Source organism: Hyperolius riggenbachi, chromosome 3 (assembly GCF_040937935.1).
Source record: "Hyperolius riggenbachi isolate aHypRig1 chromosome 3, aHypRig1.pri, whole genome shotgun sequence".
Classification (NCBI taxonomy): Eukaryota; Metazoa; Chordata; class Amphibia; order Anura; family Hyperoliidae; genus Hyperolius; species Hyperolius riggenbachi.
The window spans coordinates 43,248,977-43,262,681 of NC_090648.1; the positions used below are offsets into that span (position 1 = coordinate 43,248,977).

The following is a 13,705-nucleotide window of genomic DNA, read 5'->3' on the forward strand; positions in this document are numbered from 1 at the left end:
AAGTGCCATCATTATCAACGGTCCAATAGGAGCCCGGCCCAGAGCTATTGCTTGTGAAGGGAATATGGCTGGATTAGATTCTGCACCAGCCTCTATATTGGATTTTTGTACATGGGTCCATAGCTCCCAACTGTCCCTCTTTCCTCCTTATTTGTCCCTCTTTAGGACTTTGTCCCTCTTTCTATGTAAATATATATATATTTCTCTACTAAAAATGCGTTTGACTCTGTACATTTTGTAAATTAGACACCCGGGGCCATATGCAATTCAACTTTTCACCTGAGTTTTCTCCTAGGACAGTGATGGCTAACCTTGGCACTCCAGCTGTGACAAAACTACAAATCCCATCATGCCTCTGCCTCCCCGAGTTATGCTTACAGAGTATTGCAATGCCTCATGGGACTTGTAGATCCACCACAGCTGGAGTGCCAAGGTTAGCCATCACTGTCCTAGGATATATGTTTAAACTTGTCAATAAAATGCCCTTTAAGCCATTAACAAGCAAGAAAATACTCAAAATAATTTTGATAGTACTTTTTTCACCAACTTTTTGGTACTTATTTAGTCGAAAAGGGCTGGAAAATTATTTTAAATTGAAGATGAAAAGTTATCTTCTAGGAGAAAACTCAGGTGAAAAAGTGAATTGCAAATGGCCCCCGAAGCAAAAATAAACATGAAATAAATGATTGTATCTGTCTTTTCCTAAAAATGACTTTTTAAGACATTCCACAGTTTTATTTTGTGTTTAATTCTACTTTTTAAGTTTAAATAAAATCTATGAACTATTGACCCTTTTTTGGGCTCTATTCTCAATGACTTCCCGCATGCGGTAAAATTTCCGCAAAAGTCTGTATTTTCCGCACACAAAAATCAATTCACAAAACATTTCAGGCACCACATTTCGATGTTATTTACCATTTTTTTTTTTATCACCTACAAGTAGTAGGTGATATATTCCGCATCCCACTGACTTTAATGAAGTCTGGAGGCTTAAAGGGATACTTAAGTCAAGGGGGAAAAAATGAGTTTAACTCACCTGGGGCTTTCCTCAGCCCCCTGCAGCCGATCGGTGCCCTTGCAGCCCCGCTCTGATGCTCCTGGACCCGCCGGCGGCGACTTCCGGTTTCGCCATCCCCGGCCGACAGGCATGGGAATGCGAGTGATTTTCCGCGTTCCCAGCCATAATATCGCCCCCTATGCTGCTATTGCGGCCTCCTGGTTGGGGGCTGAGGAAAGCCCCAGGTGAGTTAAACTCATTTTTCCCCCTTGACTTAAAGGGAAGGTCCAAGCAAAATAAAAAAATGAGTTTCACTTACCTGGGGCTTCTCCCAGCCCCCTGCAGCCATCCTGTACCCTCGCAGTCACTCACTGCTGCTCCAGTCCCCCGCTGGCAGCTTGCCGACCTCGGAGGTCGGCGGGACGCATTGCGTACATTTTTACGCATTCCCGCTAGTGCAGGAACATTAACACATACATTTTTACGCATTGCTAGTTCAATGCGTAAATTTTTACGCATCAAACCAGTAATGCGTAAAAATGTATGTGTTAATGTTCCTGCACTAACGGGAATGCGTAAAAATGTATGTGTTAATGTTCCTGCACTAGCGGGAATGCGTAAAAATGTACGCAATGCGTCCCGCCGACCTCCGAGGTCGGCAAGCTGCCAGTGGGGGACTGGAGCAGCAGTGAGTGACTACGAGGGCACAGGATGGCTGCAGGGGGCTGGGAGAAGCCCCAGGTAAGTGAAACTCATTTTTTTATTTTGCTTGAACCTTCCCTTTAAGTATCCCTTTAAGGGCTGTGCTTGCTGGACTTTGCTTTTTTTTTTTAAACTTTCTAATGCGACCTTTTTACCGCATGTTTACCGCAAGTTTAATGGGTGTTTCCGCATCTTTTTTTTACCGCATGTGGAAAACATGCGGCAAATTTTAGTGAAAGCGGAAAAAATTCTTAAAAGCTGTTTCCGCATGAAAAGATACAATTCGTGAGCAAGGCGGGAAATTACCGCCTTGTGCGGAGAATATCACAACACATGTCACTGAAATTCATAAAGATTAGAGCAGGCGGAATGTGAGCTGAGAAACCCCGCTGTTTAGATAAGGCGATAAGCCAGTGATAACAGGCAAGCTAATGGAGAGACAGACCTCCCAGGCAGCTGCAGTCAGAGCAGAACAAAAACTGCATCCTGGAATACTAAGGCTGTGTTTTTTTTAACTCCTTGGGTAACTGTTTTCAGACAAATTTCACATTAGAAAGCCTGCATGTGTAACATTTCTGGAACTTCTTCTAAGCTGTGGCAATTAAATATACTGTTTAGAAAGACTAATACACAGATTCAGGGCAAACAGAGGCAGTTTTAAAAATAATGCACATCTAAAGGGAAGTTGGGGCTGCCTCCTTTATAGTAACTGTCTCTGCACAGAGAAAATGTAACAACTCAGCCAGCAAATGTAACAACTCAGCAGCACCGCCAGTTTAGTGCGGGAATTCCCCAACCTATTATTGCAAGTGTAAACTTTTTATGAATTAGCACACAAAAGTCTAAAATACCGATGCAGTGTTTTCCCTCCAAGATTTTTTTTTTACCGCAAATGTTTTATGAATAGAGCCCATCATGTCTGTTTCTCCATAAAGGGGCCCATACAGCTATCGATTTTCCCGCCGATATACAGCCGTTTCAATCACAGTGATCGACACGGCTGTGAAATCGGCACACACACACCGCTGACAGAACGATCGATTTCCGTCCGAAATCGATCGTTCCCGTCGACCCATCCATGTGGAAGATTTTTCTCGATCGCCGGCGGGTCGGGAGTGCGTCGTTAGCGGCGTTCGAATGCCCAACGACCGACGCAATACAGCGGGTATACATTACCTGCTCCGGCCGGCGCAAATCCCCGCTCACTGCTGTCTTCTCCGCTCTGGTCTGGTCTCCGGCATGCTTCACTTCTTCCTGCCCGGCAGGATGTTTAAACAGTAGAGGGCGCTCTACTGTTTAAACTTCCTGCCGGGCAGGAAGAAGTGAAGCATGCCGAAGACCAGAGCGGAGAAGACAGCAGTGACAGCGGGGATTCGCGCCGGCGGAGCAGGTAATGTATGCGGGGGGGGGGGGGGGGGGGGAATGAGAGCAGCGGCAGCACCACCACTACCACAGATTGTGAACGGTTTCAGGCTGAAATCGGTTCACAATCTGTTTGCAGTAAAGGTGGCCATACGATCCCTCTCTGATCAGATTCGATCAGAGAGGGATCTATCTGTTGGTCGAATCTGATGGCAAATTGACCAGTGTATGGCCACCTTTTTTTTTTTTTTTTTAGCTTTCTTGGCTCCTGTTGCATGCAACAGGAGTCCCGGGTAAGCAAAGCTATTAGCCCCATGCATGGAAAAAGCGTGAGTGCCCTAAAGCACCCCCACAAAACGTGCATGAGTAGCCACAGGCCCCACAATACAGCAGGGCCCTTCCGGTGTTCCCCAAAGGGAACTTATCCCCCCCTTGCCATCGGCGCAGGGGGTACTAAGCGTCCTCCAACCCGAGGGTTGGAGGACCCTGGCGGCATCCTCCAACATCCGAAGGACTGGAGGACCCTGGACTATCCTGTGGTTGCCTACAGGGTCTGGGCCATGTGGCCGTCCACATGGTCCGTGTATGGCCACCTTAGGAACAGGTAAGGATAACCTCACTGACAATACTGAGTGTTGGGAAAAGGCAGACACCAGATCACAGCTCTCCTATCTCAGCTCATGTACCAATTACTGCATTATCTCACCTAAGATGCTCCTATCTATAGTGATGCATTACATCCTGGGTACTTAGACTAATATACCTTAATCATTCGTACAAGTTAAAGAGAACTTTTTTCCAAGCTACAAATTCACTGCCTGGCACATAATGTCATTTGCATGAACACGCCTACAAAGGCGTAACCTAATCCTGGTCAGTCTTCTCACCTGAGGCCTTATCTCACCTCCACACTGACTCCTTCCTGAGCAGCATTTAATATGAATTTCCCCATAAGGAAAGTTCATAATGGTGTGTTTCACTGGGGGTCGTGGGAACCACCAACATTTACCTATGCCGGCTGAATCTATGGCCAGCTTGGGAAGATGGGGTATTCTGAATGAGCCAGAAGCCAGAGGAGCAGCACTCTGTAGTAAATAATGGTACTCCCCCCAATCCCAGTGGTACATGCCACCACAAACTAGTGTTGTCCAGATCATGAACGATTTGGATCTTTGATCTGAATCTCTTTTGTGAGTCGAATCATCCGAATCATCAAAATAAGTGATTCGGATCACAGAGGGGGCGGGGGCAGGAGCGACACGCCCCCTCTCAGCGGGCAGCGGGGTCCTGGAAGCAGAGCAGAGATGGATCGCTCTGTTGAAGGGGAGGCAGCCTTGCACAGCCACAGGTAGATGAGAGAGGGGGGACATCGGTGCCACTGCCAGATATGTGTAGAGCACACATACTGGCTGAAATGTGCTGCTCATTATAGGCTGTCTGTTCCGTAGTTGTGCACAGTGAACACATTGGAAACTTTTGGCTGAGCTCAGTAACTTTGCAGGCAGCGTGCTGGGCTAGGACAGGGCAGGCACTGTGATTGCTGTGCAATATGATCCTCCTGCACTGCTCTAAACAGCTGCACTTCACTTCTGGGAATGCTTTGGGGAATGGGAGTTGGGAGTATACAGATGAACATATAGGTGAAATATATGTAAAGTATATGATTGCAGCATGTGGGTATTGTGTGCAAACATTTCTGCTCCCTGCTCGTCCCTCCTTCCTTCTCTGTCCACTCCCTGTCCTCTGTCCATCTTCTCCCCTTTTCTGTGTGTCCACCCCCCTCCCCTTCTCTGTCCACCGCAGGGAAAGACCTGTCCTGCTATTCATTTCGCCCCCGAATGCTTCCGTAGTAAAATGATCCGAGATTCGGATCAAAGATCTGGATCTTTTCAATGATCCGATTCAAACCATCCGGATCATTGAAAAGATCCGAACTTCGCATCTCTACCACAAACCAACCTCTATAATGGCAGAATTAAGATAAACACCACCACTTAAGATGAGCTTTGAATGGTTTCTGCTTTATACAAGTAAATGATCATCAGTGAGTAGTGGACTCAGAATGGCACCATCCCTGAGTTGTCGGATCAGGGTGGTGGGGAGATAAGATCACTCACTCAGCCTCCTCCATTCATCATGTCTGTTTCTCCATAAGGAGGAACAGGTAAGGATAAAGGTCCGTACACACGCCGGACTTTAGGCAACGACGGGTCCGTCGTTGCCTCCCGCTGGGTGGGCGTGCCAGCGACAGTCCGAGTGGGCGTCCCAGCGGGAGGCATCGACGGACCCGTCGTTGCCTAAAGTCCGGCGTGTGTACGGACCTTTAACCTCACTGACAATACTGAGCATTGGGCAGAGGCAGGGACCAGATCACAACACTCCTATCTCAGCTCATGGCGAGCTCACATAATAGTAAGCTCATGTCCCATGCTTCTTTCTATAGTGATACATTACATCCTGGGTACTTAGAGTAATATACCTTTAAGCTACTATTCACTGCCTGGCATATAATGCATTTGCATGAACATGCCTACAAAGGCGTAACCTAATCCTGGTCAGCCTTCTCATCTGAAGCCTTATTTCACCCAGGACAGTTTCTAGCCTAAATTGTACCCAGGGTGAGGGTGTAAAAATAGGTGCATGCAGTATAGGTTAGCCAGGTCTAGTTGCATCCAGTATAGGTAGCCAGCTATAGGTCCCCCAGTATAGACAAGACAAATAACATTTATATCACACTTTTCTTCTGGCGGACTCAAAGCACCAGAGCAGCAGCCACTAGGGCACACTCTATAGGCAGTAGCAGTGTTAGGAAGACTTGCCAAAGGTCTACTACTGAATAGGTGCTGGCTTACTGAACAGGCAGAGCCGAGATTCGAATACTGGTCTCCCGTGTCAGAGGCAGAGCCCTTAACCATTACACCATCCAGCCACGATTATAGGTTAGCCAGGTAGGTGCCTCCAGTATAGGTAGCCAGTATAGTTGCCCCCATTATAGGTTAGCTAGGTAGGTGCCTAGCCAGTATAGTTACCAATAGTATAGGTTAGATAGATAGGTAGGTGCCCCCAGTATAGGTTAGATAAGTAGGTGCCTTCCCATAATGGAGGGGGGAGCCACGGCCACACACAGTCTCAGCCCTGGGGAGTGCGGCCATGTGACCCCTCGTTCTGCCATAGGATAGCGGTGTTTTAAAGGGAAGGTCCTAACAAAACAAAAAAATGAGTTTCACTTACCTGGGGCTTCTACCAGCTCCATGCAGCCATCCTGTGCCCTCGTAGTCACTCACTGCTGCTCCAGTCCCCCGCTGGCAGCTTTCTGACCTCGGAGGTCGGCGGCCGCATTGCGTACATTTTTACGCATTCCCGTTAGTGCAGGAACATTAACGCATACATTTTTACGCGTTAGTGGTGCCATGCGTAAATGTTTACGCATTGCACCACTAACGCGTAAAAATGTATGCGTTAATGTTCCTGCACTAGCGGGAATGCGTAAAAATGTACGCAATGCGGCCCGTCGACCTCTCCAATACGCCTCAGATAAACAAAAGAGAAAAAGCCATTTTTAAACTGGCTTCAGTGTTTCTTGAAGATGAGTTTTGAATGGTTTCTGCTTTATACAAGTAAATGATCATCAGTGAGTAGTGGTCTCAGAATGGCACCATCCCTGAGTTGTCGGATCAGGGCGGTGGGGAGATAAGCGTAATCACTCACTCAGCCTCCTCCATTCATCATGTCTGTTTCTCCATAAGGAGGAACAGGTAAGGATTAACCTCACTGACAATACTGAGCATTGGGCAGAGGCAGAGACCAGATCACAGCACTCCCATCTCAGCTCATGGCGAGCTCACGTGATGGTTACTACATTATGTTACCTTACTTACTATTTTCTATAGTGATACATTTCATCCTGGGTACTTAGACTTATGTTCCTTCAATCATTGCCATAAACGTTAAAGAGCACTATTTTAACAAGCGGTTTATTGCCTGGCACGTTAAATTGTTTGTCATTTGCATGAACACGCCTACAAAGCTGTAACCTGATCCTGGTCAGCTCAACACTGACCCTTTCCTGATGCCTAAGCCCACCCACTCTTCAGACCCTACCTGATGCCTAATCTGACCTCAACACTAATCAGCCGTAATAGGCTGCATTGCCACGCCATGCAGCCTACTACGTTGCCATAGCTCCCAACTGTCCCTCTTTCGGAGGGACAGTCCCTCTTTGGGAGCCCTGTCCCTCTGTTCCTCTTTCCTCCTCATTTGTCCCTCTTTCAGGACTTTGTCCCTCTTTCTATGTAAATATATATATTTCTCTACAAAAAATATATTTGATTCACTCTAAACTTTACTCGCATCCTTTAAATTGATATATTACTAATTTTAAAATGTTAATATGAAGGAAAATGAACCAGGAAAGGACGGACCAGTGTGGTTTGACTTATAAAACAACATATTTTTCTTATGAAATCTTTATGGTACGCGTGACTAGGGTTGTGATGGGGCGTGATCGTGGGCGTGGCTTAAGTGTCCCTCATTCTCATCTCAAAAACTTGGGAGGTATGCGTTGCGTCTCATTGTGAGGGAGGCATGTAGAAAGTATCTCCTGCCCAAACTTCTCCCACATTTCAGAACCTTCCTGAAGCTATACTAACACCTTTCTGACACCTAACCTCAGCTCAACACTAAAGCCCCATATACACCATACAATCTTTTGTGTGATTCGATTTGATTCGATTCATCAATTCGATTCAATCCAACATGTCCGAATGTGATTCGATTCGTTTCGATTTGCCACTGCAAAACAATGAAACAATTGTGAATCAAATCAAATCCCGATCAGACATGTCTGATTAAATCAAATCGATGAATCAAATCGCACAAAAAAAATAACCCCTTCCTGATGCCTAAAAAAGCCATTAGCTAAACCTACTATGGCCTCTATTCATAAAGCATTCCTGCATGCTGTAATGCTCAAAACAGCTGACTTTACCAACAATTTAGCAAAGTGTCCATTCATAAAAGCTGTTTCTGCATGAAAAGCTACAATTCCTGAGCACAGCGGGAAATTGCCGCCTTGTGCGGTGATTATCTCAACACGTCACTACATGTCAATTCATAAAGATTAGAGCAAGCGGAATACCGACTGTTTAGAAAAGGAGATAAGCCAGCGGATAACAGCTACGTTAATGGAGACAGACCTCCCAGGCAGCAGCAGTGAGAGCAGAAAGGAACAGAGGGACAGAATAGGTAACCAGGTGTATATGTGTCCCCAGAATAGGTAGCCAAGCATATATATACATATATATATATATATATATATATATATATATATATCCCCAGAATAGGTAGCCAGGTCTCTAGGTGACCCCAGGAGGGGGTGGCAGCGCAGAGAAGGAGAAGCGGTAGGCATAGCAGCGGGGAAGGGGGGACATCCCCCCCTTCCCTCACCTGGGGCTCCCCTTTCCTCGCTCCTCCCTCCAGAACTAAGTCTTGTGCAGCTGGCAGCGGCAGGTTCCCCTTCCTTCACCTGGGGCTCCCTCTTCCTTGCTCCCCCCTCCAGAACTAAGTCTTGTGCGGCTGGCAGCGGCAGGGACTTACCTCTGCCTCGTTCCGGCCGGTGCGAGATGAAGCTCTGCATTGCCTCTGGTCTGGTCTGGTCTAGACCAAAGCAGCAGCACGTGGAACTTCCACTGCCCGGAACGAGGCAGAAGTAAGTCCCTGCCCACAGCCAGCCACACAAGACTTAGTTCCAGAGGGGGGAGCTCCAGGTGAGGGAAGGGGGGGTGTCCTCCCTTCCCTGCTGCTGTGCCTACCGCTTCTCCTTCTCTGCACTTTTACAGACGCTGACGAATTCCTCACGGAATTCCCGGGCAGCTTCTCTGACCACCTTCTCTGACCTCTCTCCAATTAAGCTTACCAAAAAAAACCACAACGGGGCCCTAAATCCACAACCTTGCCTAGGGCCCCGTTTCTGATAAATGATTAGAACAACGATCGGAAATCAGATGGGACCTGTCAGAAGTTATCTATTGGACCATCTATCTGGTGAGAAATTGCATGGTGTGTACCAGGCATAAGTAATACCACTCACCCCAGCCCCCACTTACCAGCCTTATGGGAATGTTCATTGCAAAAGAATTACTATTTGGTGCTTGGGTCACTGGAAAGAACAAGAAACATATTATCCTATTCATTACTGAAGAAAAAGATATAAACTAACACGATTTTTTCAATTAATTCTGCCTTTTACAAGTAAGTGATCATCAGTGAGTAGTGGTCTCAGAATGGCACCATCCCTGAGTTGTCGGATCAGGGCGGTGGGGAGATAAGAGTAATCACTCACTCAGCCTCCTCCATTCATCATGTCTGTTTCTCCATAAGGAGGAACAGGTAAGGATTGACCTCACTGACGATACTGATTGCTGGGCAGAGGCAGAGACCGGATCACAGCACTCCCATCTCAGCTCATGGCGAGCTCACTTAACAATTACTATGCAGGGGCGTAGCAATAAAGGTTGAAACCGCATCAGGGCCCTTGGGCCAGAGGGGCCCCGAAGGGCCCTCCCTCAACTACAGTATTAGCTTTCTATTGGTCCTGTGCTCATAATAATCACTTCTATAGATACTTGGAACAGTGGTAATCATTAACAAGCTGTACCCCGCCCCCTTCTTGCACCTCTGACACTGTAGTTGCCATTGGCAGGTTTTGGTGCGCCGCATAAATTGTTATGTACAGAGTGCTTGGGGGGCCCCATTGTAAAACTTGCATCGGGGCCCACAGCTCCTTAGCTACGCCACTGTTACTATGTTATCTTACGTTATATGCTCTTTTCTGTGTTGCCATATAATAATGTTTTTCATAGCGCTTTACTCCTTGGGGACTCAATGCGCTGTGGCCCTGCATTCTGCAGTTGCTCAGGAAAAGAGGTGGGTTCTTGGCCTTTTCTTAAAGTGTACCAGAGCTGAATGAAACAAAAAGATGTATACATACCTGGGGCTTACTCCAGCCCCATCCGCTTGGATCGCTCTCACGCCGCCGTTCTCCGCTGCCCACAGCTTCAGGAAACAGGTCCCCGCACTTCCGTTAGTCGGCTCCAGTCTACGCAGGAGCCGTAGACTTGAGCCGTAGAGCGGACCCGAGCAGTGCAGTAGAGCAGATCCGATTGGGTTAGACTATTTCTGCTGGAGCCCATTGGAAAGCTGTTACTGCACCTGCGCGAGAGCAGGGAAGATAAATATTTCTATTGCCGCTGTTTGGGGGCTGCCAATGCTGGAGAAGAATGGGAAAAGCTGATAAACCAACAATGACCTGTCTATCTCAACTCACCACTTTAACTGTCCATGACTGTATTCAAACAGGAGCAACTGCATATAAACCAAAATACATGAGTTCAACAAAAAAGAAATATGCTGCCGCTCAGAACTTTAGAAATGTATAAAAAACCTTTATTGAGCAACCGAACAAAAACACTAACCCACCCTAAAACCAATTTAAAACACTGCGGAGCGCTCCTCAAACAGCCCCAATCACAATATACAGCACCACACACTCCATTCACTGTGGTACCGGTACCTTCCCTTAATATCCACAGAGCATGGAGATAGAGTGGCTGCTGAACAGATTGTGTAGGGTAACAACTTGCCGTCTTCAAGGCTCACATTGCATACAACCTCCAGCACAATTAGGGACAGTCTCTGGGCAGCAGTATCTTGGGAAAAGCCACATTCGGATACAGAGGGCCGGTTTCACCCTTCTGAGGTAAGTACTCCCCAAGGGCTGTTTTTTTCATCTTCTCTTTAAGTGGATCCTGGGAATAACCACATTCATCTTACTGGCAGAGCAGAAGGTGCATAGAGGGGCTTATAGTTGCAATAGATCTGCTGTGCACTTGGGTTCCATGGGGTTTAGGGCCTTGAATGTCAGCAGGCAAATCTTAGAATGGATTCTCCATTTTACTGGTAACCAGTGAAGAGTTTGCAGTACTGGGGAGATGTGTGAGCCGTGTGGGGGATTGGCTACTGGATTGTGTACTAGTTGTAAGGGGTGCAGCACTTTATCCGGGGATCCGATGAATAGAGCATTGCAGTAGACCAGGCAGAAGGATACAAATGCATGAACTAGAGTAGGTAAGTCTTCAGCTGGGATAAGGTCTTTAAATCTCGCTATACTTCTCAGATGAATGAATGAGGATTTGATGACAGTCTTTATACTGCATGGCATCTCCCCCAATTGCTAGTTTGAAGTGAAGAGATGTTTGGACTTTATCCATCCTGTGTGGAGTCTGTGGACTGCCTACCACCAAATTGTTTGTTTTTTCAGGGTTCAGCTTCAATCAGCTGGTGTTTATTCAGTTTTGTAACTCCACTAGACAGGCATTGATGGATTCTGATGGGTTTTGAGTGCTAGGCTTGAAGGACAAATACAGTTGTATGTTGTCTTTGTACCAATGGTATCCTAGGCATAGCTCTGGAGTATTTTGCCCACTTGGAGCCTGTAGGCTACAAAAGGTAATGATGACAGCACAGAACCCTGCAGGACTATATAACCAAGTGGCACTGGATTAGAGCAGTGCATACCCAACCCACACACAGGCACTTGCTGTGTTCTGCCAGACATCTGAGAGCAGCGCCCCTTGGGTCGCATTATTCCTTCAATTGCTGGATTAATAGTTCATGATCCATGGTATCAAAAGCTACAGACAAGTCAAGAAGAATCATAATTGAGCACTCGCCCTTGTCTCTTGTAGGGATGAGATGCAAATAATCCAGAAATTATGCAAATTTATATGCAAATATATGCAGCTTGAAAAAGGAACAATCAATTTAACCCCTCTGGCTGTATGATTATTTCCGGATTTTGGGGTCTTTTTTAAAAGATTTTAGATCCTAAAATCAGGAAATAATTATGCAGCCAGAATGCCAACAGCAGCTCCTGCATTCATCTCACCAGAGTGTTTCAGAGCCTCGGAGGACAGGAAGGAGAACGGCTACCAACATCTGGATCCTCCAGGAGGTGAGTAAAAGCTCTCGCTGTGCCTATTGCTCTGCATAGAGCCCCCTGGTGGCTAGCCAGCGCTCAGCTCGGGATTACATCCAGGGAGGTTACACCTCGGTTTAAATTGATTTGTCCATTTTTTCTAAACTGCATACATTTGCATCAACTCTGAGGAATTTGCATCTCTTTGATCATCTTTAGTCTCTTGCTGTAAATAGATCATTATTCAGACTAGTGTTGTTTCAGTGCTGTGCCTTTTCCTGAATCTTGACTGAAAGGTATCTAATATGCTGTTCTCTGTAAGCCTGGCTTCTGGCTGGTTGGCGAATGCTTTCTCGATAGCTTTTGACAGGAATGGTAAGTTTGCCACAGGTCTGTAGCTGGACTCAGGATCCAGCGAGGGTTTCTTCAAGAGGGTTTTTTTGATTGCTTTCTTCATTGCCTTGGGGTATAGCCCACTTTGCCAACTGCACCAAGTTATTTTGCATAATGCTGCTCTGATCAGCACCAAGCACTGCATTAACCTCCTTGCCGGTTATCCCGAGCTCAGCTCGGGGTAACCTGCGCAGGAGGATATCTCAGGCCCCGCTGGGCCGATTTGCATAATTTTTTTTTTGTTACAAGCAGCTAGCACTTTGCTAGCTGCTTGTAACTTCCGATCGCCGCCGCTCGCCGCCGATCCGCCGCAATCCGCCGCGCCGAGTCGCTCCCCCCCGCCCCAGAGCCCTGCGCTGCCTGGCCAATCAGTGCCAGGCAGCGTTGAGGGGCGGATCGGGATTCCCTATGACGTCCCGACGTCCATGACGTCGGTGACGTCATCCCGCCCCGTCGCCATGGCGACCGGGGAAGCCCTGCAGGAAATCCCGTTCTCAACGGGATTCCCTGCATACTCTGATCGCCGAAGGCGATCGGAGTGGGTGGGGGGATGCCGCCGCTTAGCGGCTATCATGTAGCGAGCCCTTGGCTCGCTACATGATTTAAAAAAAAAAAAAATTAAAAAAATGTGCGCCGCTGCCTCCTTGCCGGATTTTTTAGACCGGCAAGGAGGTTAAAGGATACCCCAACTGAACTGTGACATAATGAGATAGACATGTGTATGTACAGTGCCTAGCACACAAATAACTATGCGGTGTTCCTTTTTTTCTGTCTCTGCCTGAAATTGTTAAATATAAGGTATGCAAGTGGCTGACTCAGTCCTGACTCAGACAGGACGTGACTACAGTGTGACCCTCACTGATGAGAAATTCCAACTATAAAACACTTTCCTAGCAGAAAATGGCTTCTGAGAGCAAGAAAGAGGTATAAAAGAGGAATTTCTTATCAGTGAGGGTCACACTGTAGTCACTTCCTGTCTGAGTCAGGACTGAGTCAGCCACTTACATACCTGATATTTAACTCTTTCAGGCAGAGAAAGAAAAAAAGGAACACAGCATAGCTATTTGTGTGCTAGGCACTGTACATACACATGTCTATCTCATCATGTCAAATTTCAGTTCGGGTATCCTTTAAACCAGGATTCAAGTTGTAGGACAGAGACTTTGGATCACAACACATAACTCTTCCACACAAGTATCAGACTTGTTATGGTCATACAGCAATAGGCACATGCACTTTGTTAGTGGATAAAGCTGAGTGTTGGTCAACACAGGGAC

General features: G+C 46.8%; 3 non-coding genes across 3 annotated transcripts; all 3 read right to left on the reverse strand.

The window, feature by feature from the left end:
• Positions 1-5,117: 5,117 nt before the first annotated feature.
• On the reverse strand, positions 5,118-5,251 carry LOC137564861 (U8 small nucleolar RNA). The gene has a single exon (XR_011030924.1). It is a non-coding gene; the product is annotated as a U8 small nucleolar RNA (small nucleolar RNA).
• Positions 5,252-6,704: 1,453 nt separating this feature from the next.
• LOC137564856 (U8 small nucleolar RNA) lies at positions 6,705-6,839 on the reverse strand. Its single transcript, XR_011030920.1, has one exon. It is a non-coding gene; the product is annotated as a U8 small nucleolar RNA (small nucleolar RNA).
• Positions 6,840-9,336: 2,497 nt separating this feature from the next.
• On the reverse strand, positions 9,337-9,471 carry LOC137564858 (U8 small nucleolar RNA). The gene has a single exon (XR_011030921.1). It is a non-coding gene; the product is annotated as a U8 small nucleolar RNA (small nucleolar RNA).
• Positions 9,472-13,705: the final 4,234 nt, after the last annotated feature.